This window comes from Salmo salar, chromosome 16 (genome assembly GCF_965601325.2).
Source record: "Salmo salar chromosome 16, fSalSal1, whole genome shotgun sequence".
Taxonomy (NCBI): Eukaryota; Metazoa; Chordata; class Actinopteri; order Salmoniformes; family Salmonidae; genus Salmo; species Salmo salar.
In genome coordinates, this window is record NC_138306.1 from 12,170,738 (window position 1) to 12,185,808 (window position 15,071).

Here is a 15,071-nt window from a genome sequence, read left to right on the forward strand (position 1 = left end):
GGATAGATGACGGGATTTACCAATTTCTCTTATTGGGCGGGTCAATTCTGTAAAGATGAATATATTACCAAAATTCTTGTACCTTTTTCAAACCTTGGCCTTTCCTATTCCCAAAGTTTTTTTCAAACAACTTAATAGGAAGATTTCTTCATTTCTGTGGAAAGGGAAACCCCCCAGAGTGAAACACACAACTTTATGCAAACCATACTCAGAAGGAGGACTCACTCTACCTGACTTCCAGTTGTATTACTGGGCATCTCAGTTAAAGGCTGTGTGGGTATGGCAAGATACAACATCAAGTTCACCCTCTTGGAGGCAGATAGAGGAAGAGTGTCTGACCCCGGCTACATTGGCATCTATACCTTATATTAGCCCACCTAAAGCTTTGCTAGGTTTCATAAACTACCCTTTCATTAAAAACACTTTAAATATATGGATTGAAGTCTGTAAACAAACAGAAGGGCTTAGATCTATATATGAACAAACACCTTTCGAAAATAACCCCATCTTACCCAAAGCCCTGAGAGATGGTATTACATTTTCTTGGTTCAACAAAGGAATTAAAAAAATTGGTAATCTCTATAGAGAAGGTGAACTACTATCCTTTCAACAACTGGCATCTCGTTTTCAGTTACCTCAAACTCTTTTCTTCAAGTACCTACAGGTTAGGCATTATCTTGCCACTCAGCAGGGAGGTAGGATTCAGCCCATGAGTAAACCTAAAACTGATAAACTGTGGCTGGAAAGGAAAGGGGTAAAAGGTTTCATTTCCTACATGTACTCTTGGCTTCAAGCTCTGTTGGGGAATGATGAACCACTGAAAGCTTGCATGAAGTGGCATGATGACCTTGGTCTCATTTTTGAGGATAAGAAATGGGGAAAGCTCTTTTTAGATGCTCAGCGTCTTTCATTTAACACAAGGCACAAGTTGATGCAATTCAATATTTTACATAGGGTCTACTTTACACCAGAGAGACTGTACAAGATCAATTCTAAATATTCAACATTTTGCCCAAGGTGTAAAACGGGAGTGGGCTGTCACCAGGGGCGAAAATCTGATATCAACTTTGGAGGGGACAATTACATGAAATTTTCTAAAGAGCAATTCCTGAGGGGGACACCAAAAGTAGTGCTGTAAAACATAGCCTACATTGTAATATGGTAAATGTATATTGAGGAACCAAAGAAATAAGGTGTTTGCCGTACTCCTAACTACCGGTACCCAAAACTACACAACTAATCACAACAGCAATACCATTGCCTTTAACAAATCTTAGTTCAGTCACCAGTTTAAGTTGAGAGTGGGGGTATCCATGGCATTTTCCAATTATGTTCCTATTTTACAAGTCAAAAAAATGGAGAACCTTTCATAATGTTGCCAAACAAAGACTCAACAAACTTACCTGAGACTCCCTGTCTCTGCCAGTCTGTCCCTGCATAGCTGTCCCCAACTCTGCTGTCTGTGTGCCATCTGTTGCCTGCTCTGCCTAATGACATCATTGTGAAACATTTCCATTAGAATTTCATTTCTTTCTTATGAACATTTTATCAACTAGTCTGAGATATTAGGCTACTAGGGTTCTTACTTTGCGTTTTGGTGTACTGAAAAATACTCTGATGTCCGTCTTTTATTTTTCTGCCATTTTTCTACCTGGCTGGCTGGCTGGCTACACACACACACAGTGTGTAGGTTATTTACAGTAGGAGATGGGCTTCTATCATCTTCAATCATTCTATATGGACTTCGATCTAAAAGGTAGCTAGCAAATGTGAAACGGATTAAAATGACAAGAGTTGACAGCTGTATGAGTTCACCATTTACACAACATATGCTGCAACCTTTTGTAATTTTAATAGTTTGTTTCATATTGGCTGGCTTCCAACAATAGCTGAATTTGCAAAGCTAGCGAGCACCAATTCAGTTTCAGTGGTGTTTGCTATAATCTTTGCTACCCGGGTTAAATAAAGGTGAAATTAAATAAATAAAAGTTCCCTTGCGACAATTTAGCTTTTGCAACGAGACCATTAAATATATTTAAAGCAATGGTAGAAGAGAGTGTAGTTCTGTTCAGTTTGGACTTCAGTTTATCGCTAACCTTATCACAGGGACTTTGAAGAACTAGCTTACATCATCTGCATGCTGATCTTGGAATAAATTGACGATAGGAAAGATTCCATCTTTGACGACGCCACATAAATGGAATAGGTACTAGCTAGCTTAACCTCTTACATCTAGATGTTCCGCTAGCGGAACACCTGCTCCAATATCCAATGATGGGCGAGGCGCGAAATACAAATTACTCTAAAATCCGAAAACTTCCATTTTTCAAACATATTACTATTTTACAGCATTTTAAAGACAAGACTCTCGTTAATCTAACCACACTGTCCGATTTCAAAAAGGCTTTACAGCGAAAGCAAAACATTAGATTATGTCAGCAGAGTACCCAGCCAGAAATAATCAGACTACCCATTTTTCAAGCTAGCATATAATGTCACAAAAAACAAAACCACAGCTAAATACAGCACTAACCTTTGATGATCTTCATCAGATGACAACCCTAGGACATTATGTTATACAATGCATGCATGTTTTGTTCAATCAAGTTCATATTTATATCAAAAACCAGCTTTTTTACATTAGCATGTGACGTTCAGAACTAGCATACCCCCCGCAAACCTCCGGTGAATTTACTAAATTACTCACGATAAACGTTCACAAAAAACATAACAATTATTTTAAGAATTATAGATACAGAACTCCTCTATGCACTCGATATGTCCGATTTTAAAATAGCTTTTCGGTGAAAGCACATTTTGCAATATTCTCAGTAGATAGCCCGGCATCACAGGGCTAGCTATTTAGACACCCACCAAGTTTAGCACTCACCAATATCAGATTTACTATTAGAAAAGTTTGATTACCTTTCCTGTTCTTCGTCAGAATGCACTCCCAGGACTTCTACTTCAATAACAAATGTTGGTTTGGTCCAAAATAATCCATCGTTATATCCAAATAGCGGCGTTTTGTTCGTGCGTTCTAGACACTATCCGAATGGTAAATAAGGGTCGCGCGCATGGCGCATTTCGTGACAAAAGATTTCTAAATATTTCATTACCGTACTTCGAAGCATGTCAACCGCTGTTTAAAATCAATTTTTATGCCATTTTTCTCGTAAAAAAGCGATAATATTCCGACCGGGATTCTGTGTTTCGGCAAATAGAGGGAAAAACAGAAAGATGGGGGCGGCCAGTGCACGAGCCTAAGCCCTTTGTCCTCTGATAGACCACTTAGCAAAAGCGCTCGTGTGTTTCAGCCAGGGCTTTGAATTACGTCATTCAGCTTTTTCCCGGGCTCTGAGAGACCATGTGAGCCGTAGGAACTGTCACGTTAGAGCAGAGATCCTTTGTAATGGATAGAGATGGCAAAGAAGTTCAAGAAATGGTCAGACAGGGTACTTCCTGTACAGAATCTTCTCACGTTTTGGCCTGCCAAATGAGTTCTGTTATACTCACAGACACCATTCAAACAGTTTTAGAAACTTTAGGGTGTTTTCTATCCAAAGCTAATAATTATATGCATATTCTAGTTTCTGGGCAGGACTAATAATCAGATTAAATCAAGTACGTTTTTTATCCAGCCGTGAAAATACTGCCCCCTAGCCATAACAGGTTAATAGTTAATATTTGCGCGCTAGCTCTGCATATTCAGCTAGTGTGTGTGCGCGATTGACTGGATTAACCTTACGTCAGTTACGTTCATTGAGTGCCTTTCAGACAGTAGACACGACCCCTCTGTTATCTTGCCAACTAAGGAACTGGCAGTGGATCAAACCATTGTGAGGCAAAGGGTGGGGGGGGTCGCAATCTTTTGAAACTTAAAAACGCGCTATTAAGTGTCTATAATCAGCACAATTGCTTTCATTGCGTATTATTAATATTATTTAAATTACATAGTTATGTTTCAGTGATATATTGGGGGGGACAAATCATATTTTTCCCAGGATGGGAAGGGTCGTGTCCCCCCCGTCCCCCCCGGGATTTCCGCCCCTGGCTGTCACAACTTCCACCGAAGTCGGTTCCTCTCCTTGTTCGGGCGGAGTTCGGCATCACTGGTCTTCTAGCCATCGTCGATCCACTTTTCATTTGTCTGGTTTTCCTACACACCTGGTTCTCATTTCCCTCATTAAATGTTGTGTATTTAACCCTCTGTTCCCCCCATGTCTTTGTGTGGAATTGTTTGTTGTAAGTGCTTGTGCACATGTTTACTGGTGCGCGTTGGGTTTTGTACCCATGTTGGTTATTTCTTTATGCCGTTGGTTTTCAAAATTAAACTGCTCCGTTCTGCTCTCCTGCGTCTGACTTCACTGCCACCAGTTACGCACCCCTTACATGGGCACACTTATGCATATGTTTTTGTCCTGCCCTGAACTAAGCAATTATTGGAAAGACATTATTCAGATCTTATCACAGGTCACTAATATGACGGTAGCACTAGATCCTTCCCTTATTCTTCTTGGAGATGATTCTGTTCTACCAGTTAATATTTGTATCAAAACCAGATTCATTAAATTGGCAGTCATTGCAGCCAGTAAATGCACAGCTATTATATGGAAGTGTCACGCCTTCAGCGGAGGTCTGCAGCCCAGGGCCTTCAGCGGAGGTCTGCAGCCCAGAGCCTTCAGCGGAGGTCTGCAGCCCAGAGCCTTCAGCGGAGGTCTGCAGCCCAGAGCCTCCAGCGGCGGCTTGGAGGTCGGAACCTCCAGCAGTGGTCTACAGCACAGTGATTCCGGTAAGGATCTACAGTCCGATTCCTCCAATCATGATCCATAGGCCTATGTTACAGAAGCGGAGGGATCTGCGGGCGGAATGAAGGTTACGCCCTGAGCCAGAGCTACCTCCGAAGCTGGAGGATCGGGAGAAGAGGAGGGTTCTGGGTGGAGCACATGAGCCGCCATAGACTGTTGTCACCCTCCCTGCCCTCCCTTTCTGTTTGGGGTTGTTGTTGTTGGGTTTTTTGGTTTGGGTGCAGTCAGAGTCTGCACCTTTGGGGGGGGGGGGGGGGTCCTGTCACGTCCTGACCCTGGTATGAGGTAATTTATCCCTAGTAGATTGGTCAGGGTGTGACAGGGGGGTGTTTTGTCTATGTGTTTTGGGTTTTCTGTTTTCTATGTGGATTGTCTAGAGTTTCATTCTATGTTGTCATTTTCTATGTTGTGGCCAGGTATGGTTTCCAATCAGAGTCAGCTGTCTATCGTTGTCTCTGATTGGAAGCCATACTTAGGCAGCCTGTTTTCCTTTGGGGTTTGTGGGTAGTTGTTTCCGTTTAGTCTAGAGTACCTGACGGGACTGTTGGTCGTTTTATTGTTTTGTTGTTGAAGTGTTTTTATTAAAAATCAAAGAATGAGCACTATACACGCTGCGCCTTGGTCTCCATTCAACGACCCCTGTGACAGGAAGTGTGACACTCCGCCAAGCAAGCAGATGTGGCTAAAATAACTATCTTTCTATATTCCATCTGAAAGAATAACATACAATTTACGTAATAAACCCTTTGAATTTACTGACGTCTGGGGGACTTTCAGCAGTTTCTAGAGACGTCACCTTAGCTGCATCATTACTACTTTCTTCATTAATGTATTATTATTTGTTTTTATGTTGAATCATTTATTTTCTAGCATGGAATGTGAAAGTCATTCTGTTTCTTTTTTTGTTGTTAATCAGTGAAGCTAATACCGGCAGAGGGGAGGGAGGGGGGTGTTCCTGTGTTGGGGAGGGAAGGGTTTTGCACGATGTCCACCCATGTAGCATGGTGTTTTGTGCAGGTGGAAGGAATAACTGGGCATTATCTGTGTCATATTTTGATGATTGTTAAATAAAAAAATAAAAAAGGAAATGCCAATAAATATATTGTAAAAAAAATTTTTTGTCGTTTTCCCACCACTGGTTATTTACGTTTTAGTCATTTAGCATACGGTCACACTGGTCACCCGTGGGAATCGCACCCACAACCCTGGTGACGAAAGCACACTGTGCTTCATCAAATAGCAGAACAGAATTACCTGGTTTGAAGTTGAGATTACATTAAAAGTACATGGTGCAAGTGATCAATGCCGTTCGAGATTCTACATATACTACAGCAATTGTGAATATCTCCACAGATCCGCCACAACCTACCACAACCCGCATGCTATCTTGAACATGTACGCTTTATATGATTAACGTTACATACGAATAAATGTATACTTACAGAAACCTTAAAATGTGGCCATGGATCTGTTACTTATTTTAAGGTTGAATAAATATTGTTACATTAGTTTGTAAGATAACTTTAGGCTATTTACTGTATTACAAAAGTAATATTGAATTGTGTTTAGTGGACAACGCAACCAAATATCAACATTTAAAGGATATATTAACTGCTTGGATAGTTCAATCTAAGGCACTGGCTTAATTCCATTCTTTAACTTTTATTTTTGGTTGAGTTGGAGACGCGAAGCCAACATCTAATTTATTAACATGTTTTGTCAACAAATTAACAGGCTATTTATTGTATTTCAAAAATGATATTGAAATGTGTTTGGTCGACAACATCAATTTAGGCATCAGGCATGTCACTTCCCCCATTGGCTGACCGTGCTAATACCGAATGGGACCAAACAATTGTGGGTTTAGCATTGACTCAAAACGAATGCACGACAACAAAACACACACAACTACTACTATTATAATATAGAAGTAAAAATACCTGTAGCTATGTTCCTATTTGGACATAATCAAAAACATTGACACCACAGCGTTTCTCGTTCTAAGATGAGCTATACTAAATAGATAATTGTGATTTTCAGATTTATTTGAGTACTGGGAATTTATTTGCCGTGCATATATGCTGATGAATTGAATATGAAACTAAAATTGTGAACGTTTTTCAAAGGCGTCTGTGTGGCGTCAGCTGGGAACGTTCCACACAGATGTTCAAAGAGCGATCGAGTTCTACGAAACTCACTAGGCCTACTCTCATTTTAATAAATTCAAAACCACTACTGTAATGAAAATAAAAGCCAATAATCTGAAAAATTACTGTCAAACTATTCTTTTTATTCAATTGTTGAATTAGGTCTATTGTCTTTAATTTTACATTTCATGTCTATTCAAGTGGTTTTGACAAACTTTTATAATGTGGACGGCTGCTATGTCATAATGTACATGATGTCATAATGAAGCATTATTTTGTTAAAATAAGACAATCCATAGACAGGTCATTGACGCTCTTCCTGAACTGAGGTAGGACCTATAATTGAATGAAATAATCTCAAATACATTACTTTTATCTTATGAGTACTTTATTTGATAAATATCTGTCAGAAAACTGTTATGTTTTGTGATTTGTGACAAAAAAGTTTTTGTTTCAAACTAGGTCTTGTGGTCTTGTGTTTCTGTTTTCAAGAATATATTGTTGAAACTGTATAGTCAAATCCTACGTGTGCAAATGATCTGGAAGTCCAAATTGAAGGTAGGCCTTAGTCTGTGAATCTTTCATTTTTATGAATTTATGAACATTTTGGCAGGAATTGGAATGTCCTTTGAAAGTGGAAAAACACTAGTTTATAATAACAACTTTGATCAAATTCTATTGAAATATATGTAATTTATTCTATATCCTTATTCTCAAACATGCTTTTTGTTGTTGTTTGCTACTCCACCGTGACTCTCAGCCATGAAAGACAGAGGGAAGTCCAGCTCACCGTTGGCTAGGACACAAGAGACCAGTCAGAACAGTTCTGAGAACAGCCTGACAGACATCCTCAGTGTCCGGAGTGCCAGTGATATTGTCCTACAGCCAATGCCACCAGGGAGAAAGAATAGCCGATCCCACTTCCACACGATGGATGTAACAAAAGAGAGGGCTGACATGGGAAGGCTTCCAATGGCCACTCCACCCATCAGCCTCCCAATGCTCACTGTGACCTCTCTCACTGTCCAAAAAATCAAAAACACCCTCAAGGTGACTAGCATGCCTCGTCTACAGCTGGAGGGACAGATGGGTAGCAAGCGTCTGGGTCCGGTCAAAACCAAAACCGGAGGGAGCACATTGACCTCCAGCCACAAGCAGGAGCCAGAGGTTAAATCCAGCAGACCACAGACACCAGGAAGCATCCCTAGGAGGCCCAATGTATGTTCCACTGCAGTCAAGGCAGTAGCTCCTTTATCTGGGACTCCATGCAGCCAGTCTGAGGTCAGGATCCAGGCCCATCCTCTCCAGAGGTCTAACATCCAGGACCAAACTCCCTGCTCTCCTCCTGCTCAGGCCAGACGGTCTCTGTCCGACGGCAGCCTCTTGCAGCCGCCATGTTCTCCTGTGGATGTCCTCCAGACTGAGGTCCAGGCCAGCAGGAGCCTGGCTCGACCCAAGACCGGGATAGCTAGGATAACAAGACATACTGATGGCAGCACTCTGAGGTTCCCTAACCAGACCTTAGAGCTTATAAACTCCATGTGTAGGAGGGAGAGCACCAATTCTTTCCCTGTGCTGCCAACCATTGCAGTGTCTGCCTCATCTGCCCAGATGGCCATCCCATTGCATACCCCAATGGTCAGCCATGTGCCTGACCTTCTGGTGCCTACTCCATCTGATTCTCTGGTTCCTTCCAGCCGAATGCCTGCCCCACCTGCCTCCCCAGTGCCAGCCCGGCCTGCCAACGCCAGATCACGGCGTGTGTCGAAGAGGATCCAGCTCTTACAGATCCGGTCTGCTATGCTGGACCAGCAGCTACCAGAACAACTGGGTGACAAACAAAGCATATTACCCTCTGAGCCCCTGTACTTCAGTAGCACTGAGAGGATGTTCCTCTGTGGTCCACCTTTAGTCTGCCACCCAGCTAACGTCGGCGGAGATGATGGCTGTCACCCCCTGCCCAGACCTACGCCCAGCCACACAGGTCACACCGACCACTCCGCTTTACTGACCAGTAGGAGAGCAGTGCAGGCCGGCGAGAAGTGCCCCTTTGAAATCCTCTTGACCCCCTTGGTCCCACTGGCAGAACAGCCTCCTATCAAGCGATGGCACATGCCCGCCTCCCGTGCCAAGGCCAAGCGGGAGAATAGCCAACGAGGGCGCAGGAAGAGAGTGAAGCCCATTCACTGGGACGTAAACTTTAAGTCTGGGCCTTTCTTCCCAGTGTGTGTCTCTCCATCACTGCCCTCGATCTTGGAGGTGGATGAAGAGTCTCTTTCTGAAGAGATGGAGCAAAGCCAGTTGTAGGGGGTCACTTTATTTAAATAGGCAAGTTAGTTAAGAACAAATTCTTATTTACAATGACGGCCTACCCCTGCCAAACCTTAACCCGGACAACACTGGACCAATTGTGCCGCCCTATGGGACCAGTGCCTTAGACCGGTGTGCCATTCGGGAGCCCTCATGGCCTCCCATGGACCAGAGAGGATCAGCCAGCATCATCCCAGTGTCTGCTCTACCTTCCATCCTAGTTCCTCCACTGCCCTTTCAACCCCAAAGCACAAAGGGCAGGTGACAGAAATGATCCAGCGCCCACCGATCCAGGCTGTTGTGCATGAGCAGCAGCAGCTACTGTCGGAAGTACTGTTGGAACAGACTTTTCCTATGAGACCCAACAGGAGCCACAAGCTGTCAAAGTACTTTCATCCCTGGGGTGTGTAGCTTCTCGAAGAGTGTTCCCTTCCTGAAGATGGACTGCTTCAACCCCTTGGGAGTATCCAGAGTATCTAGTACGCTGGTGTGATGATAGAATATGTCTATCAGTATCAATTAGAGATTAATATTAATCCACTTGTTATTCTAGTTAGGCAAATGTTAATTTATCATCAGCATGTTCCAAAGAATTCTGTTTCTATAAAGTTTTATTGCAGTTGAAAATGATCAGTGGTGTGTGTTGTTGGTTTCTTGTGAGCTATGAAGTATACAATTTTAGTAGAATGTTTATTTCTTCATTGGATTTGTTGATTTGTTGCCCAAGCAGAAGAGGTAAGTGCTGACCGGACTAATAGAAGTGAAGGTGTTTCCAGAGGCCAACAACACAGAGCAGGTTAGAGAAGCTTCAAACCTAACTAACCACACACGCACAAACACTGTAACCAATTTAGGACTCCTCACAAATACATACCTTTTGAGGACCATGCTTTCCAGACATCATAGAAGCACAGAAATTACACTCATGAGAAAGAAAAAAAATCTATTGAGTTAATCACGTAAAGTTTCTGACTCCTTGAAAAAAGTTCACTTGTAATTTTACCAACTTCTTGAAACCGTACATTGCAAATCAAATCGTATTGGTCACATATACACATGGTTAGCAGATGTATATGCGAGTGTAGCAAAATGCTTGTAATCTTCTAGTTCCGACCATGCAGTAATATCTAACAAGTAATCTAACAATTTCACGACAACTACCTTATACACACACAAGTGTAAAGGAATAATTAACAATATGCACATATAAATATAAGGATGAACGATGGCCGAACGGCATAGGCAAGATGCAGTAGATGGTATAGAGTATAGTATATACATATGAGATGAGTAATGTAGGGTATGTAAACATTATATAAAGTGGCATTTTTTAAGTGACTAGTGATACATTTATTACATCGAATTATTAAAGTGGCGAGAGATTGAGTCTGTATGTTGGCAGCAGCCACTCAATGCATTGCAATGCATTGCCATCATCCATGGAGAGAATGCCTCCTATGAAATCTATAAAAGCTATCCAACTGCCTACATTGTATCTAATGGAAGCGTAAAATAATTAATAAGTTTAAATTCTCGATATTTGACGCATTCATTCTATTTTAAGACTGAAAATATTCATGTAGAATGCCACAATGATGCAACACGGATGGCAACTCAACGGCTGTAGTGTAGTTCTTCTGTAAAGTATTTAAACTGGAACAACCATTTCAGTAATGGATTCAATATATCCAAGTAACAGATTAATAGTTTAGAATTTTTTTTCTTTATTTTCTGTAACATTCAAAGTCAGCAGGCTTTGTATTCTTGAGACCTTAGTCACTCCAAAAGTGAACCACCCACCTGGAAAAACTTCCCCTGGACAGTGAGTGTCAGGCCCTGACCTGAGAGAGCCATTTTTCTCTGTTTAGTTAGGTCAGGGTGTGATATGGGGTGGGCATTCTATGTGTTTTATTTCTATGTTTTGGCCGGGTATGGTTTCCAATCAGAGGCAGCTGTCTATCATTGTCTCTGATTGGGAGCCATACTTAGGCAGCCTTTTCCCACCTGGGTTTTTGTGGGTAGTTGTTTTCCGTTTAGTTGTCTGTGGCCTGACGGAACTGTTTGCTTTCGTTTTTGTTTATTTGTTTAAGTGTTTCATTATAGTAATAAATATGAGCACTCAACACGCTGCGTTTTGATCCACTCCTTTTGACGATCGTAACAGTGAGATAGAGGACATTCGTCATCTACTGATGAGTTTAAGTCCCATTAAATCCTCAGAAGTACACCAAGATAGCCAGAAGCATCTCATACACTTATTTTCTCTGATCTGCAACTATTCTGTTGTGTACATAGAACTTTACTGCTCTCCAGTCCCTGTTTACTAGCGCTTGGGGAGAAGCAGCAATGCATTTCTCAGTCTTGTTTTTCCCATTCGGATAAAATTCATCAAGGAATCTTCAAGGGCATCCACCTCTATTGTCGACCAATACCTTTTGTTCCTTTGGCACCTTTTGTCACACCCTGACCTGAGAGAGACGGTTTGATTCTCTATGTGGTTAGGTCAAGGTGTGGGGTGGGCATTCTATGGTGTCTATTTCTTTGTGTTGAGCAGAGTATGGTTCCTAATCAGAGGCAGCTGTCTATCGTTGTCTCTGATTGGGAGCCATACTTAGGCAGCCTTTCCCCACCTGTAGTTGTGGGATCTTATTTTTGTACTGCTCGTTATAGCCTGCAAGACGTGATGGTCGTTTGTCATTGTTTGTTCTTTTGTTGAAGTGTTCTAAATTAAAATAAATTCAAGATGAACACGTACCACGCTGCACCTTGGTCTACTCCTTTTGACGATCGTTACACCTTTGGAAAGAGATGGCATTATGAATGACTACATTAAAAAAAGGTTGACTACAATACAGTACTTGAACATCTCTCTGTATTAACTCTACAAGGTTACAGCTGTATCTGCAGAGAGTGTGTTGAGATTAAACTAACGATCCCAACTAAATAACTACATAGATAAGGATGTGAGAGGAGAATGTGAAATGCTGACATCAAGGCAGACTCAATCTGTATGGAATCTAAGCCCAACAACCTGTTTGCAATGTAATATTCTAATAAAAGCAATACCTATTAAATCAAGTTCCCTCCCTCAAGAAAAACAATGTAAAGCGTTGTAATCCTTCTGTGTTATCATCTATCCTGACACACTAGTTCCAGATCTAACATCTTGACTTGTGTCCAATCCAAACTGAACCGTTCTGTGCTGGCATGGTTGGAAATACACTAACTGATAAAGACAGTATTGATCTGGACCAGCACAGTACGGCCATAAATTGACACTACAGAGTGAAAATGCACTGACTGAAGGCAGCAGGAAACATGCTTACCGTGTGAGCCTCTCATTTGTCCCAGCTTTCCCTTGGTCATTGGCTGTTTAGCCCGAATCGCTGACATCTCTCCTGGAAAACATGTCAAAAAGGACATTGTAATTAAGAATAGGTCCATGTGTATGTAAGGTATAGGCATACAGGTCAGATTTTCTTCATAGAAATTGCCTTCCTCTGATGGCCCTGGGACACAACCATCTTCACTGTTGTCAATACTGGTTATTGAGTCATCAGTCTTGTATCCAAGCATAGCTTTGGTCAACTGTATTGCAGAAAAAAAGTATCTTGGATAACTAGATAGATATCAAAGTATTTGGACACTGGTACATTTTGATTAGTTATGGCTCTGTGCTCCTCTACTTTACATTTTCTAATAATACAATGAATATGGGATGAAAGTGCAGACTTGCCTGTCTTTGATTTACAAAGCTGATTCACAAGAACTTACAGTATGTGCTGGTGTTGAATGACACTAACTTACGTATACGCTGTCTGTTCTGATCAACGGCAGTGCATCATCCAACACATGGACTATCGACCCAGAGGTACTGGCAGCCTCGGTGTCTGACATCTAAGGATACAATAAAATGAAATTAGCCATGTGCAAATTAGGCAATTGAATATGATTCAACCATCCCCAGTATCCTCATTCTAAACAACTGACGAACCTGAGCTTCGGGATTTATTATTTCCTTTTCAAATCTGGCCTACAAGTTGAATTATGTTTCTTTTAGAGTTTCCATGCGTCTTCTGAGCCTCTGCAGTGCCTTTGTAAAGGAAGACAAGTTTCAAAAAGAATGGTTGAGACTTAAAAGAATGACAAGATTGCTCAGCACACAACAAAGGGGATGGGCTGGGGGACACCAATGACTGTTATCATTGACTGATAGAGGTCCTACAAACATCTATTACAATTTCCTTTCAGATGACTTTCAAGGTAAAAAAGCAAGTATAAGCATAACATAAGCACATTATGCAAGTTCCTGGATGCAACTAAAGCTGATCTGCTTTTATGGATGGACTAAACGAGAAACAGTATGAGTGATATGGCTAAAGCAAGGCATGTGAATTGGCACAGCCCTACCAAATGTTAACCTTTCCACAATCCTTATTCCTGTTGTGGTGTTACACTCTTTTACGTGCATAGCCAAAATAACTAGCAACTTATTTCTCTTTGAGTAAGAAAGGGCACAAAAAAAACTGCCAAAACTTCAATAAAATAATTTAAATGGGGGGATTTATATAAATATTTCAGCACACATGCATGCTTATGACTTGACAAAACAGATGAAAAAGAACTGGCTTTTCTAGCTAGCTTGTAAACCAATTCAAGTTACACTAGCAATATTATTTTCTAATGCATGTAACATTGGGTTAACCACAATCATGTATTCTGAGTCAAAGACATGTTACCAATTATGCTAAACTAGCACGCTTACCCCTGGCTAGCACGCTAACCGCTAGCTAGCACGCTAATCGCTACCTAGCACGCTAATCATTAGCAAGCAGTAAATAAGTAGAAGGTAAAAACATGCAAAGTAACAATTGCACATTAATGAATTGTTTGGATAAACCCAACAATTTCATTCTCATGACGCAGTATATCTGACACAATGTGGCTTTCGGACATTGTCAATGCATGTTGGATTCCACCGAAAGACATACATGAGCTAACATTCATTACAAATAAAGACAACGGGAACATGCTTGCTTGCCAATACACCAAATAAAATTTTAGTTACAATATTGGTTAACAGTTTAGTTAATAGCTTACCTTCTTGCAGGAATGTGAACGTCTACAACCATCCTCCTCTTCATTAAAAAACGTGCTGCACAGCTACTTTTGTTGTGATCATGCTCAGACAGAGACAGGCTTGCCAGGTCAATTCCAAATTTCTATGAAAACCAGGTAAAAAACCCACGTTCAAAGCCTGAAACCTATCACAATTTCAGAAGATTACAGGGAAATTAATGGCTTTTTTTAACTACCATGTTGGTAACGGTGCAATATAGAAGTAGTATTAAAAACTTGCACCCAGCGACCAAAACTTTTCACCTGCAGCAAAGTTTTAAAAGTACCTCAATAAAAGACATATAGTTTACGTGGCAACCCTAGGGAGAGATTTGTCACTGCAGCATGGGGGAGATGGGAACTGTGTTGACCTGTGACATTTTTGATAGTTTGGTACTTTGTGCACTCTGCAGTGGGGGAGGGGCTGGATCTCCAGCAGAAATTATGGAGAGTAGACAATGATTCCATCAGCCCAGATTTCTGAATATGTGTGCAATATTATTACTGTCACCTACATTTCTTTAGACCGTTTGGGTTTGTAGCTTACACAATCAGTATCAGTGAGGTGTTAAGTGCAGCTACTTGAATGGTCTGTAGACCTGCTGACACAAAAGTACCGTATGGCAGGTTAAGATTCTAACTAGCAACCTAACCCCTCAGCAATCAGCTTCACTACCTGCACACAGAC

General features: G+C 41.3%; 1 long non-coding RNA gene across 1 annotated transcript; it reads right to left on the bottom strand.

The window, feature by feature from the left end:
- Positions 1–91: 91 nt before the first annotated feature.
- Positions 92–14,459, bottom strand: LOC145861079 (uncharacterized). The gene is made up of 5 exons (XR_014380842.1): positions 14,366–14,459; positions 13,073–13,162; positions 12,592–12,663; positions 12,021–12,061; positions 92–1,487 (listed from the first exon to the last, which is right to left on the bottom strand). It is a non-coding gene; the product is annotated as an uncharacterized LOC145861079 (long non-coding RNA).
- Positions 14,460–15,071: the final 612 nt, after the last annotated feature.